The sequence below is a fragment of the Artibeus jamaicensis genome, unplaced genomic scaffold, assembly GCF_021234435.1.
Source record: "Artibeus jamaicensis isolate MK-2021 breed Jamaican fruit bat unplaced genomic scaffold, CSHL_Jam_final scaffold_474, whole genome shotgun sequence".
In the NCBI taxonomy this organism is placed as follows: domain Eukaryota; kingdom Metazoa; phylum Chordata; class Mammalia; order Chiroptera; family Phyllostomidae; genus Artibeus; species Artibeus jamaicensis.
In genome coordinates, this window is record NW_026522046.1 from 5,383,178 (window position 1) to 5,397,847 (window position 14,670).

The following is a 14,670-nucleotide window of genomic DNA, read 5'->3' on the forward strand; positions in this document are numbered from 1 at the left end:
CAAGGCTGGTTTTAATTCAGCAAAATTTTCCAGCATGGAGGCTTTTGCAAATCAGCATTGTGCACTGTCTCAGCCTTCCCTGCATACTCGGATTAGAATGTGCAGTGACTAACTGAAGTTTCCCAACTGTAGTAACAAAGACTCAGTTTCAACAGGCGCCTCTCAGAAGTGCCCTGCTGCAGGAGCATCAAAATAGTTTTAAAATAAAGCATGCCACTAAAATATTAACAGTGATAGAAGATTATTGGTGACTTTACTCCTTTTATCTTTTTGGTGATCTATATAACCTAATATTTCTCTCTCCATACACATATGGGCAAAAGCAAGTTTACAGTTATACTACAAATAAATACTACAATGATTAATAAACAATAAAATAATAAACTGCTTCATACACTCATAACTGTAAACCTACTTTTGCCTATTTTGTCTATGTATGTGTATATATATGTATTTATTTCTATATGCTAATTTTTGTAAAGTAGACATAGACTACCTGCTCAATTAAGACATTTAAGGTAGAGTAATATGGCAATAATGAAATAATAATAGCTATTAATTACTTATCACCTAATGTAGACAAATGTTTCACATACATTATCCTTACTCTTCAGTAAATTGCTATTTTCCAGATGAGACTGAAGCTTGGAATGAATAATGAAGCTAATTAATAGAACACCTGGTAGATAGCAGAGGCCAGATTCCAACCTGTCTTTACTACTCTAGAATCCATGCTCTTTCTACTGAAAATGCTAAATGTAACTTATTAAAGTTCAGGCAAGCTTATCATTTTGAATACCCATTAACACAGAGCTGTTTTCAGGGGTACTACAGCTTTAAAATTAGTTGGTCTGCTTCCTGACTTTCTTCTTGCCCGTGCTTGTCCGTGTGAATGCCCCTAGCAGAAGCACTTGGGGCACTAACAATCTGCTGCTTCCAATTCACTGTTAATTACGCCTGTTAGAACTACATCTACAAAAAAGAAAATCAAACCCAGTTTGGTCCTTACTCATAAGGACCTGAGACAAGTACGTAGTTTGTGTCTTATATTGTGGGAGCTCAGATTAATTCTTAAATTTATTTCTTGGTTATGGGAGAGTAGAGCTTGGTGGATAAGTAACCAGTGGATAAGTTAGCTATCAGTAGTTAAATACAAGAGATAACAGAACATACACTCATACTATAAAAAGTCACTTTGTTGCACTATAAAAAAATTAGGTTGGAAAGGGACTTTCATATTCACCGAGCACAAGCTCCCACACAGAGAAAACCCCTCTGCGACATTCCTGTTGTTCAAACCCGTGTTAAGCAACCCTAGTGACCTGGAGTTCCGTGACTCTTGATACAGTCTGCTCCACTGTGGACTAGTTCTATACCTTCTCCCAGTTAGAATTAATTTTGGCCTCAGCAGAAACAAATACACTTCCATGTACATTTCTAACTCTTCCAAAGTCTTCTATTTTCTGAACAAAATAACCCAGCCCATTCAATCTAGATCACCACAACTGTCTTTTCATACAGTCTCAAAAATTATGAAAACAATTTCCTTTTCCTTCAAGGAATACCTAACAATGAAACCAATTTTTGTAATTCATGTTTCATAGGTTAGTAGATCTAGTTAACCTATCTTGTATGTACACAGTCAGAATGCTAGGAAAGACTGACAGCTCAAATTCAAACCGAACAGCAATAAATTTTTGAGTTCTTCCTTCTTTTCCCCTCCCCCAAACAATACCACAAAACAGAACCTTAAAAGATACCTTTAACTATAACAGATTATTAGTTTTAAATTTTCTCACTCTCAGACTTTTGTCTACCTTCCTGTCCCTCAAACCCTGTAATGATCCTAAAACATACACAATTCTTTAAGCTGCTCTCACAATCATTAATTAGCCTATGACAGGCCCAGCTCTGAGGCTTTAAAATTCTGACAATTTTTTCTCCTGGATTAACTTGAGTATCTTCCTATACTTTTTTGTCTTCCATAAAAAAATTTTATATATTATGTGTAAAATAATATATACACACATTTTATATACATAATGTACTATGCATTTATGTGCATACACATACATGTATGCATAGACATACCTATACATGTACCTTCCCCAGTTCTGTATTACCTACGTCTAAGTTTGATGTTCATGCTCATCTCCTTTCTTACTATATGTTACCTTTACCACATCCACCTTGACTCAGGAAAACACAATCAATCCTTGGATTCAATTCATTACTATCCATTCTTTCAGCAAGAAAAAATAGTCCCCCTCCAGGCTTCCTGCCCAGTAATTTTCACTTCCTGGCTAGTTGTGATTCAACCCATGGATCTCAAAAAGCAAAGCATGATTTAACAGTAATGATTATAAGCAGAACACTGTGCTGAAGTATGGTATAGAATACCTGGCCTACCACAACCTGGCCTGTTTCACTAACCATGCTGCAGCCGCTAGATTAGTGGCCTTTTAGAAATTTTAACTAGTTACACAATTAGTGGTATCATATGGATATGTACCTTACAAAGCTTATTCTCAAGCAGGTCTCAAATAAATTCCTCTACCTCTAAAATGAAAATTACTATATCTTTAAATTTCTTGTACAGCACATTTTATTCACCTGTTACTATTATTCCAAACTCCCCACAACAATAGTGTGGAAAGACAAAGATGGCCAGAGAAGTAAAAATCATCAGAAATTTTTGCTGCATCCCAAAGCAAATAATCACCCAATTGAAAGTAGTATCATCAATACAGAATAAGATTATCCACATATATCTAAATGATCTTTCTGGTTTACTGAGAACAAGCCATTCTTTGAAATGAGTTAGGCTAATTCTAAAAATCAAAACAAAATGAGCAACTAAGAATTCGTGTAAAAAGTAGAGTCCCTAAATGGCAACTCAAATAAAACAAAATCCATCCCACTCAGTAATAATGAGGAGCTCAGAAGAACGGAGCCCACGCAGCACCTACCGAGCTTGCAAACTGCTCAGGAAGTCAGCCACGTGCTGTAAACTACATAACAGTATTGCATTTGGCAGCACTAAACACTTAATTCATCACAAATTCTTATTAAGAGTAACGATCTAATGTTGGAGTTAAAGCCATTATGACATCATCAAACTGGAAGGTTTGATGTACCTCTGTAAAAGAACTGAACTCACTGTGCAACCCCATTCCTCTGACTAGTGCAAGTAATTATAAGGACAAAAGTTGTAAGAAATTGTATGCAGTAGGCTCCCTAATTATGAAATTAGCTTAAAGCTTTGCTGTTTGTTTAAGAAAAATTTCTTTTTATCCTCACCCAAGGACATTTTTTTTCATGACTCTTTAAAGAGAGAAGGTAGAGAGGAAGGGAGAGACAGAAACATCGATGTGAGAGAGAAACATCACTTGGTTGCCTCCCGTAGGTGCCCAGATTGGGGACCGAACCCACAGCCTAGGCATGTGTCCTGACTGGGAATCAAACCTGCAGCCATTCAGTCATAGTACATTGTTCCAACCAACCGAGCCACACCAGCCAGGGCTGTTTGGTTCTTGGTATTATAAAAATAGTATGGTCACAGTAAATAAGTAGATAAATAAATAATCCACTAGAAAAAGTGTACAAAAAATAGGAGTCATCTTCCTACTCTAGACTTGTGGTTTCATTTGTCAGGAGTTCTTCTGTCAATAAATATATATATGGATAAATTTAAAGTAATAGTGTATTACATAGATTTGAAGAAGTTGCATGTATACTTTTAAAAACATGAAAAACAGACCACATATACTTTTATATTGTTTTTCTCAGTTAACAATGTATCTCATGCAGATTTTTCATATTTCCACCATACTTCCACCTGCTTCACTCTAAGAGCTGCAAAATACTACACTGTATGAAGGCATTTATTTAATCAGAACTTGGTAGAAGGATGTTTAGGCTATTTCTAGTTGTTTTTTTAATATAAAATAATATGATGATGAATACCTTTATGTACAAATTTTTCAGTGTATCCAACTCTATCCAATTAGAATGAACCCAATTCTAAATAAGAAGCCAATGTAAGGAAAAACATAAGTTCAATGCTTAGTGATTTAAAAGTTGCCAAACATTATCATAAATAATGAACTAGAAGTTCAAGTTTTAAAAATTAACAAACTCCTAACCTAGGAGAGGTAAAACAGTAATTTTATCCCCTAGGATAGAAAGATAAAAGGCCTGGAGAATGAATCATCTAAGAAATGTTTAAAAAGAAGATCAAAGAAGAGAAAAGAAAAACAAAATAGCACTAATAAGGCAGGATTAAAAAAAAAGACATTTTGGGACCTCTTTTCTTGCTTCTACCTAAGGCATAAAATTGGCCACAAGATTTGGGATCTATACCAGTACAGAGCCAAAGCTGGATGTGAGATGATTTAAAGGACTATTCGAGGCCCCATTCCTACAGGGTCTCAATAGGTTGACATAGTCTACCATACTCTACAGTGTTAAAAGGAACTTCTAAAAAAAGAAAAAAAGAAAGCAGAGTAGTAATCTTTCAGGAATAATATACCGTGTCAATCACTTCTTTTTCTGAACAATTTTATAGGTAAATAGTAACAACTGCCTCATAGACAGAGAACAAACCTCTCTTTGGAAGGACCACATGAAAACATAACTTTAAAGAGATTCAGTCTATATTTTCAATCATAATCTTACAATTTCCTAGACCAATCCAGGGCTATTCTCTCATCTAACATAGAACTCAGTCAATAACTTACCTTTCCCAAAGTGCTAGGATTTGAATGCCACAATACAAAATGACTCATGTTTTTGTCCATTATGGTCCGTGGATTTCTTTAAGTGAAGTTCATGTTAGAGTCCATGGATATCAGTGTTCTGCAAAACTGAAAACCTCAAGAATGTCAATGCACACACCTAAGTTACCACTTGGATACCAACTTATTATGAATAATAGTTATAATAGCTACTATTATGAATACAGACATTTAGATGTGCAAAATAAATAGACATGACATTTAACAGCAGATTGAGGTAGCAAAATTAGATTTTATTTTTAAGACATTAACATTACGTAAATCTAGAGGACCTCAAAACCTTACTTTGTACCCTATTTATATGTATTGTGAAGTTGACACCAATGTTGAGCATACAATGATGGGGGTGATTTGGATATACCAACACTTTCCAGAGTGAAAGGCAGGCAATTTTTAAAAATTTAAGTGACTGCAAAACTTATTTACATGTCTACCTTTGTTTTTTCCAATTTATTTTTAAGAACATCTTAGACTTTTTAAATCTAAAATTTTTTACTAGTTTCTTCTTTATTTAAAAAAGTCATAAATTCCAATCTAAGGATAAAATTCTAGAACCTCTAAGGAGCTATTATTACCTGATGGGACTAGTGATTCATGCCCGGATCCCATTACACAGCCTGACAACCAAAAACAATGTGGTTACAGTCCTAGTTCTTTAGGCCTGTGCCTACTCTTTATCACATTTAAGACATCTAAACAAATGAAACAATTTAATCTTTAGGGATTTAGTCTTTCAGAGGCTTCCTACAACTGTTTGGAAGAAGTTAACCTTATGTGAACACACCAGGTGAAACCGCTGTTAGGAAATAATTCTCATTTACATCTCAAATGTAAGTACTCCAATTTAAGAAAGACAACATTAAGAAAAAGAAAAGTGAGTTCATATCTGTGAAAAGGAAGCACTTAGAACACAAATTAGAAGCTCAGTGCTACAACTGCTGCTTATCATTCGATGGCCAACTCCTGCCCGGTATCATTCACCTGGAAGTTCTTTCCAGAAAAGCGGGGGTACCTGAAAGAAGCCAAATGAGTCACCTTATCCTCTCTACCCACACCAGAGAAAAACATGAAGACACATTTCTAAATTTCAATAACCAGAAAACAACAATGTCCTGAATCTCTACTGCACCGGCATCCTCATCAATCACTGGTCCACAAACTAAGCTGGAGTCACTTCTCTATTCAGAGGTGGGGACACTGAAGTTGGGGAGAAGGTCCCCCCGAGCTGAGGCAGAATCTGCTCGTACGTTCATTAGTTCATGTTCGACAGCATCTAAAGAATGCCTAATACTGGCAAAGCACTGTCCTGGATGAAGAGTTGAGAAGACAAGTCTGTGTCTGTCTCCTAGAACAGCCCTGGGGGTCAGTGTATCAGTGTAGGTGGAGAATGAACTCCAGGTCAGCTCTTCTCGGTGCCCGGGCTCAATCTCTCCATCCCCGAGCGCCAAAGCTCCGGAGCCCACGACCCCTAAACCACGTCCGATTCCTTGAAAACTCAGCCTGTCTGTATTTCTGCGACGACCTCGGCCCTCACGACCCCATTCCCAAAGTTCTTCCCATCCCTATCACCCCAGGGAATCCCAAGCCAAAGAGCCTTTTTCTCCCCCTTAATGTGAGATCCATTTCTACCCGCCCGAGCATTAAGGCCGCGAGCAAAGCCTGCCACCAACCCTAACTCCCACCCTCGCCCGAGTCCAGGTTCGGCCAGCAAATTACCTGTCCGGGATCCAAGGTTCTCGGTGGACCCCAGGAGGAGATCCCCGCCCATCGCGACGCCCTCTACAACTCCGCACCGCCCTCAGGGCGGGACTTCCTGCGCCTCACGTCCGGCCGGTCGCCACCGCTCCGCCATCCGGCTCCGCGCCCCGCCCTCCGCTGACGTTATTTCCGACTGGCACCCTGGTTCCTCTTCGGCGTGCGAGCGCTCTGCAAATCTTGTTTACCGGTTCTTTTACCCTTGCTTTCCTAGTCGCCGGCAGTGTTGTCCAACCCGGAAAAGTGGCTTTTGTTTTTGTTTTTCAAGCTTTTTTTTGCCAACTTCTGCAGTCTTCTCTTCTGTAGACATTTGGCCTCTGCTCCTTCTGTACCTTGCACTCAGCACTCCTCCAGACTTGTCTGTCTCCTCGGAGAAATCACAAAATTGTTCTTAGGATATTTGTGATTTTTGCGACTCCTCTGCCCAGTGGAGTGGGACTATGCTGCTTAATTTCCAATCTGCCTCTCAGTTGTTACGGTGTTACCTAGGCAGAGGTTACTTAACCTTTTCGTGCCTGTTTCCTCAGGTGTGAAACACATACTATTACTATAGAACACAGGGTTGGGGTGTTGGGACATAACACATGGAAAGCGATGACACAATGAAAGCGCTCAACGAGCTTTAACTATCAAAAACACTCTCTTCTTGTTAGAACATGCAAGTGGTAAGGAAGGAAGTAACCAGTTTTCCTGTTATCCTTAGTATCCTAAGCTTGTAATAAACTGATTAGTTAATGATGTTTGGCATTTCCCCTCTCTGAATTGTGAGCCCTTTCAGACAAAGATGGTACCTATCTTAATAGGAACTAACTTCAACCCTAGTTGAAATCGCCTGCTTCGCTATTGTGCCAGATACTGGGGGAAAGACGAATAAAACCCATGTCCTAGCCTCAAAAACGTGGAGAAAATAAATTATGGACAGAAGAAAGTCGACCCAGGAAAATACAGAGGGTAACAGTTCAGCTGAGGATTTATCCTTAGAACAGAAAAAATACAAAGAATGTTAAAACTGAAAATAACTCTAGGGATAATCCTTCAGTTAACCTCTTGATATTACAAGTGAAGAAAATTGGATCCAGAGAAGCAACAGACTAAAAGCCATACAATTCGTGGTAGGTCTAGGACCAAAAGTGGAGTCTCAAAATGCTCACCACCGCTCCTCACCCACCCCCCTGCACCAAGTATCTCAAGGTGTTAAGCTAAAAGCAGATCCACCTTCAAGACCTCCACTCTCCAGTAAAAAAAGAACTAGGAAAATCCCAGTCCAGAACAGACAAGAGCAATGTGACCTAGCAGATACTACACAATTCTGATGATCATTTTGTTTAAAATAATCTAACTGTAGTCACTTTTAAATAAAGCCAAAGTTGCCATCCCAGGGAAACTGCCTTGCACGTATGCCTTAGGCCTCAAACCTTTGGAATGTTGAAACGGCCAACTAACCTTTGGCCTGGGAATCAACATCATGTCCCAAAGAACTGTTTGCAAACATAACAAGAAAGCAGATATTATGACTACTGGACTGAAGTGTCACTCTGTTAGCTTTTCTGCACCAATAGAAATGCTATCATTTCATTAAAGTAATTTTCCTTCTTTCCTTTCTCATAAACATCCCTTGCCCCTGTTTTCAAATTGGAACACTTTGAGTTTCTGCCTGAGTCAGTGATTCTCAAAAAAAGCTATTTTTTGTTGTTGTTATTTTTATCTCAAATAAGTGCTTGTTGCCTCTCACTTAGAAAGATGTTTGGTTTTTAGGTTAACAGTTTGAACGATCTGGTTTTGTCACTGCTGGGTTCATTTCACACACAGGAGCCCCCTCTTCTATGCACTCTTCTATGAGTTCTACCTTCAATTTTAACTGGCCAGACAGGAATGAATTACTGATCCAAGCAGCTCCGGAAGGCAAACATAAAGACTCTGTGAATGCACTGCCCATGACATGGTGCAATTTTATTTAGACCTTTCTCTGAGAAGCAATATTTCTCTTAAATATTCAACCTTTGTTTTAGGAATATAACAAAGCTAACATAGATATTATTAGTAAAATGTCGGTGATGAGTTTGTGTTCCAAATAACCAGGTAATCCCATAGACCCATAGAATAGTTGGCATAAATGAAATTTAAGGTTTTTCCAACTGTCTTATAAAAAAGGTCAATGATCTTTTTAATGAATCTAGGGACCATAGGGATTAAATAATCTCCTGAAAGTCACAAAGCTAGCCAGTGGCAGTCAGTTTTAGAACCTAACCTCCTAATTCCATTCATTTATTTATTTTTTTCAGCCTGTATTAGAGACACCAGGCCAGCCTTTAGGGATGCAAAGATGAGTAAGATATCTCTGCCTTAAAGGAGCTTCCTATCTGGTGAGGGAGGCATACATTTTAATGGAAAAATAATTCAATGTCAGTGTTACCATAGATTCATCTAGTTCTTTCATTCAACCAATACACTTTTTTCCCTTTGCCACCAATATACCATGTTGATAAAAATAAATTTAAAATATGATGTTTCGATTAAATTTTAAATCATTTGAACAGCATTTTTAAGAGTTTCAAAAAATCATAACTTATACAGCTCTTTGTGTCAGCCTGTTTGGGTTGTATCCCTAGCTCTGCTATTAAGTAGCCATATGACTCAAATCACTTCACTTCTGGGCCTTGATTTCCTTCTCCTGAAGGTCCTTTCTAGAGCAGGTCTGGTTCTGCCTGGCAGAAAAAAAAATACATGACACTTCCCACTGTGACCACTAGATGGCTGGCTAGCTTTCTCCCTCTTTCTCTCCCTTTCTTCCTCTTTTAGTTTTTCTAACTAAAGTCATCATCACCTATCTGAACAGCACTGACATAGGTAACAACTGAGTATCCAAAGACTCTCGGAAATTTCAGGTCTAAAGTGTTTCTTGAATAAATGAAAGGATGGGTGGATTCCAGGCCTAATGTATCTCATACCACTACGGCTCCTTTCTCCTATTAAAGCACTTCAATATTTCCTCTTTTGAACACTATAATGGTAAGAAGAAGAAAGAATGAGACAATATGTAAAAATTCGGTTAGGGGGAGAGTGTAAGTTGGATAGGGAGGAAAATGCAAAAGGCATTGCACAGCACTGCATTTCAAAGTGAACATTGGTACACTTGGATTACGGATGAAATAAAGCCCAAGATTTTAAAGTAATATGGGAATGTTCAGATGATTAAGATTGGTCATATACTGATATTGTTGAAACTGGGTATATTGGGTTTCATATTCTTTCTTTGTGTTCATGTGATTGAAAATTCACATAATACAAAGTTAAAAATAAGAGAGACCATGAGTGCATTTTCCTTCCTCTAGACAAGACCAGGCTCAATCTATCCCACTGAATCTCGGTTAGGATTCTTTTGCCTGATATTACAGAAAACTTGCCAACAGACTGTTTTTTGAAAGTAGACACCAATATGGAGATGTGGAGAATGATTTTTTTTGTTAGGAATGCACAGGAAGCAGGACTAGTCAGAGGAAGAAATTGAACTACTATGCAGGTCCAAGGACGACTCGGCCAACCTGGAAGGGAGCCCTGGAGTGAGCACCAGCCCTCAGAGTATCCTGTGTCAGGCTGAAACCTAGTCCTTTATACAGAATTCAATCTGCCCTGGGAAGGGTGTGATGTCAAGCAAGGAGGCTCTCTGTAGCTGAGGAGGTTCTAAAGAAGCTGACAGCTGGAGCTGCCTGGACAGCACATCTTTGCATCCTCCACAAAATGCGGCACAAACCAGCTTTAACATAAGGGCATGTGCTGACTTCAGTAACTGCACTGCTATGCCAGGCATCAGGACTGGTTACTCCAGCACCTCACTGATATCATTCAGAAGCCATATATATTTTTCTCTTTTCTCTGCCTTCAGTAGCAGCTGCTTCAGCTTATGTCCGGCTTTTTTCAAGGTGACAGACAAATGGCTATAGCAGTTTGTCTGTACATCCACATGCTGTGCACACTCTCAGAGGGGATGGACACATTTGCAGTAATTCTGAGGGGATTCTTGGGCTTGAAAAGAGAAAAATACACATTAATTTTTGAACTGACACTCTGCTCTCTACAATTTTTATTTTTCCAACTTTTTTAGAGGGCTTTACATTAGTCATTATCAAATGTCATGCTGTCACAAGCTCACCCCAGAATTCTGTATCCGCTAGGATATGCAGGGTAATACTGCAATAAAAAAACAAACCCCAAACCAAAATGTCCTAAAACAAGCCTGATTACTTTCTTATTTAGAACTACAGGATTACTCTGGGTCTGCAGAGGGCTCTGCCCCCTGTAGAGGAGCTCAGGAACCCAGGGTGACTGAGCAACCACTATCTTGAATACTGCCAGTAGCCAATCCAGAGGAAAAAGGATCTTGTAAAGGGCCGCCACTTCTGCTCACATTTTACTGGCCACAACAATGTCACATGATCTCAATTCTTCAGGTGGGCACAGAAGTGCAATCCTACTATGGTAAATGGGGGAAAATGAGAATATTTGTGAACAGCACTAATGACTATTACAAAACCGGCTCTATATTTTAGATCTCACTGATACAAACTGATCAGAACTCAGCCATATGAACATAGATAAAGTACAAAACTGCAGGAAAATTCCTCACTGTTTCTTTTAATTCTATTATACTATGAGCAATTATGTTATATGTATATATGAAATTGTTCTGACAATTGTCCTAAGTCTGAATCTCCCAGAGTGAGTGCCAGATGTGTATATTTTAAAATGCATGCTTCCCCCTTCCTCAGGAAGAGCTACTGTCCCCTAAAACTATACAGCAAGCAGTAGGAGGACAGATACCACGTCCGTTTTTGCTTGCATTGCAGTAGCTTTGTCTAGTACACATAACTGCTCAATAAAAACATGATCAGTCAAATATTATACATAAAACATAATTGTCAGAGCGCTCACATCATATTCACAAGGATTCCATTACTTAACCCTGTTAAATCTCTCTAGGAATTTCAATGCAACACTTCTTTTAATTTCCACTGTATTAATCCTTTCAGAAACTGCAATAAAATTAATGTGGCCTATCTTGTTTTTAGCAAACACAATATATCTTTGGTAATCACAACTTCCTTTTCCCAAACCCTCTCCTTAATGAATTATTCCAAAATTTCATAAGGTATTGATTTAAAACTCACCAGTCTACCACATCTTTTTATCATCTCTTTGCCTATTCAAAAATCAAAACATTTGCCCATCTTTAGTCTTCTGGCCCCTTTCCTTTTCCTCGGGATTTCTCAAAGCTGTAATCACACTGGAAAAACTTCAGGCTTAAAATCAAAGCATTTTGATGGGAAAACCTAGAAATACATAACAGATGCTAAAGCATTTGATGATTCTATTAATGGAAGTATGAGTAATACCTCATGTTTTACTCTGACCTTAACAATCCATGGTATATTAGTTTGAATCTTATTTGCTATTCAAAGCAGATGGAAATATAATCCCAGAGGAAAGACACAATTTAATTTGTTTCATCTCAAAGGAACATAAGACTAATAATGGCTAATAATATGCCTATTTTTATCAAGGGCTTTTCATAAGTCAGACAGATTCTAAATGTGTATTTACTCAAAAGGGAGACCATACTTAGTAACAAAGAAAGATACAATACAACTCATATTTAAGAACAACTGGCCTCATAAGAATTTTAAAAACCGGGACAGCAAGTATCAACAAGGGTGTGAAGAAATTGTAAACCTCATACATTACCGTATGTACTGTATGCCAAATGGAGCCAAAAAATTTAGCTGTTTCCTCAAAAAGTTCAACATAGCATTGCCATATAGCCAAGCAATTCTGCCTGTAGTTATATACCCCCAAAAATGAGAAAAGAAAGACAGTTTACTCCAAAACATGCACATGAAGTGTTCATAGAAGCAGTATTCATATTGGCCAAAAAGTGGAAAGAGCCCAAATATCCATCAATTGATGAATGGATAAACAAAATGTGTTGTATACGTACAGTGAACTATTATTTAGTAATAAAAAGGAATGAAGTACCGACACATGCTACAACATGGATGAACCTTAAAAACATTATGCCAAGTGAAAGAAAACAGACACACAGGGCCACATGTTGTGTGATCCTGCTTACACGAGATGTCCAGAGCAGGCTCTCTGTTAGAGTGGACATGGGGTTGCTGGGGGACAGGCAGAAAGGGAAGTGGTAAGTCCAGGCTTTCTTTCTAGGTGACTAAGATGTTCTGGAATTAGAGAGTGGTAATGGTGTACAACCTCATGGACACAGTAAAAATTACCAAATCATACATTTTAAAAGGGTCAATTGTAGAGTGTGTGTTATCTCAATAAAAATTAATTATCCTTTAAAGAAAAGAGCTAATCGCTTGAAATTTAAAGGGGGAAATGTTATTATGGATAAGAAAACAAGAGAGTAGACATGAGTTTGGGACACATGAGTATTACCTGACTGATGGCAGGTGCAGAATACGGAGAATCGCTGCTACTTAAGGGGCCATTGACAGATATGAAGAGTGTCTTGAACTAGAGACACCTTGTCATACGAGAAATGGTGGTTCCCAAGAAGGGGCTCAAAAGAGCAGGCTTGGGACAGACTTGCCAGTATCTTGAACTATTTGATGAAAGACCATTCTGTTAAAGGGAGACAATGAATAACAAAAGTGGAATGAGGGAGTAATTACTTCTGAGAACAAAAGTAGAACCAGGGATCCCTGACAGGTGTGGCTCAGTTGGCTTCACATCATCCCACAAAGCAAAGGTTGCCAGTGTGACTCCTGGTCAGGGCGCATGCCTGGGTTGCAGGTTCAGTCCCTGGTTGGGGTGTGTACAAAAGGGAACCAATGGATGTGTATCTCTCAATCAATGTTTCTCACCCTTTTTCCTTCCCTTTCTCTCTCTCTAAAAATAAGCAAATAAAACTTTTTTTTTTTAAAAAGCAGAATTAAGAATTGGAAAGTCCTAGGACTTATTTCAACCAGTGAAGATAATTAAGGTGACTGGGCCATTTTTACCACAGTTTGATCTTCTTTGGGAATCCTGATAGCTTATCTTCATCAGTAAGATATTGAATGTGCAAATTTGAATCTCCAAGGCTCGACACTTGAGCAAGTCACTCGAAATTACAGAAATTGTCATTACTGCCATTATTGGTATAGTGAAAATATTATTAATATTCCATCTTTTATTTCAACACTTATGTATCTTTTCTCCTCAAATATCAGCCAACTTCCCTGTGGAAGAGTATAATCAATGCTCATTTCTTCCTTGTATTAATTAGCACAGGTTGAAATTCTTTAACAAAAATTTACTTCTCTTGTAACAGTTGATGTTGGGTCCAGTCAGTGGGGCACCTCTCCTCCACGAAATCATTTGGGAAGTGTAGGGTAAAGGGAGGCAGTCTGGCTTCCTCACCCAGATATCTGAGCACCTAAGGGAAGCAGTTTCCCATAACCTTGAGAATGGGCCTGCTAAGCAGTATTCTCATAGCCTTGAGACTGTCTGATAAACTGTTCCCATTGCCTTGAGTGGGCTCGCATGAGCAGTATGAAGCTCTGTTGCATGATATCTGTTGGCAGCTGCTGGCTTTGTCTGTGTTCCGGTATGTAAGGAGGTAGGGGCTCCCCACTGAGTGCCACATGGTGGGACAGGTGACGTGCAGGAACATGCAGCTTGCAGCATGCGTGGATCGACCACCCTTAAACAAAAGCATGTCAAGCATCCCCTTGGCTCTGTGAATGTTCTTCTGTCTGCCTGAATTCTGTGAACTTGTCCGTCCTTGAATGGTCCCAACACAGGGAGTCAGGGTTCTATGTCTGGCTCTGTTCTCCCCTGAGGCTTTACGTCCATTTGTATCCCAAGAAGAAAGGGGAAAGAAAACATATGAGAGATTTTATCACTCTAGTTGGAAAAGCAATATTTTGTGTTTGTTCTGGAAAACCCTGACTGATTTATTCAAGAAGTCAGTTCTGACATCTTCATGTCACTATCAAATGAAGTTTCACAACACAACACCCTGGGTTCCAGGGTTAATAGATCACCGATGCAGCAAAAGTCAAGTTTAGGTAGCCATCTCTGTTCTTAGTGTGAGTACATATCTGCATGTTCTAGCACC

At 38.7% G+C, this 14,670-nt stretch overlaps 1 protein-coding gene across 3 annotated transcripts in view; it reads right to left on the reverse strand.

Moving 5' to 3' along the window:
- Window positions 1-6,599, reverse strand: part of MAP3K13 (mitogen-activated protein kinase kinase kinase 13) — a 153,913-nt gene extending 147,314 nt beyond the window's left edge. For 2 of the 3 annotated variants that reach the window (XM_053657632.1, XM_053657629.1), the window contains exons 1-3: window positions 6,513-6,592; window positions 5,778-5,808; window positions 4,740-4,865 (exon numbers count right to left, since the gene is read on the reverse strand). The gene's annotated coding sequence lies outside the window, so the exon portion shown is untranslated. Of the gene's footprint in view, window positions 1-4,739; window positions 4,866-5,777; window positions 5,809-6,512 lie in introns of all 3 variants that reach the window. The other variant, XM_053657630.1, reaches the window with a different exon arrangement.
- Window positions 6,600-14,670: the final 8,071 nt, after the last annotated feature.